This window comes from Etheostoma cragini, chromosome 16 (genome assembly GCF_013103735.1).
Source record: "Etheostoma cragini isolate CJK2018 chromosome 16, CSU_Ecrag_1.0, whole genome shotgun sequence".
Classification (NCBI taxonomy): Eukaryota; Metazoa; Chordata; class Actinopteri; order Perciformes; family Percidae; genus Etheostoma; species Etheostoma cragini.
The window spans coordinates 24,328,044-24,328,712 of record NC_048422.1 but is presented as its reverse complement, the minus strand read 5'-3'; the positions used below and the strand labels follow the sequence as shown (position 1 = coordinate 24,328,712).

Below are 669 nucleotides of genomic sequence, written 5' to 3'. Positions count from 1 at the left end.
CCCCCCCCCCCACCTGCTCCCAGTCAGCTCTGCACACGCTCAGACGGAGACATCCATGTGCTTCATTCTTACCTGTTAAATATCTACACTGCAAATACGACACATTCAAAAAGACACAACGGGATAAGAACAGCACCGAGTTCTACAGTTCCAGAGCCCAAGATGGCGTCCTCTAATGTCTTGGTTTAACTCTGAGAGCTTCAGTTTACTAGAAATACAACACGTTCACGTTTAATGTGCTGAGAGTTCAACCAGCCGACGTTTGTAACGTAGAAATAAAATGGAAAACCGGCCTCTGGAGCCTCGACAGCTGAGTCTATCTGGTTTTTGTCGCTTTCTTTTGTTGTTTTGTTGACATTTTTCTTCCTGAGTTGCTTGTTTTAGTTTTCTTGGAAAGTTTTGTCACTTTTTCTTGAAAGTTGTTGTAGCTATTTTCAACACTTTCGACTCTTGTCTTCTACAGTTCTGTTGCTTTTTTTCTACGTGTTTGTGATTTTATATATTTATGACTCTTTTCTCGACGTCCTTGTTGCCTCCTTCTCCGTTACGTTCTAAAACCAGCCCCCCCGACTTGAACAGCTGGGTTTTGTGACGCCATTAGCTGGTAGAGTCTGAGCTGAGATGGACGCACCCTCAAACACACACACACACACACACACACACACACAC

General features: G+C 43.9%; 1 protein-coding gene across 1 annotated transcript in view; it reads left to right on the top strand.

The window, feature by feature from the left end:
- The window catches only part of LOC117959747 (transcription factor 7-like 1-A), a 29,529-nt gene that overhangs the window by 27,280 nt on the left and 1,580 nt on the right, over positions 1–669 (top strand). The window lies entirely within an intron of this gene.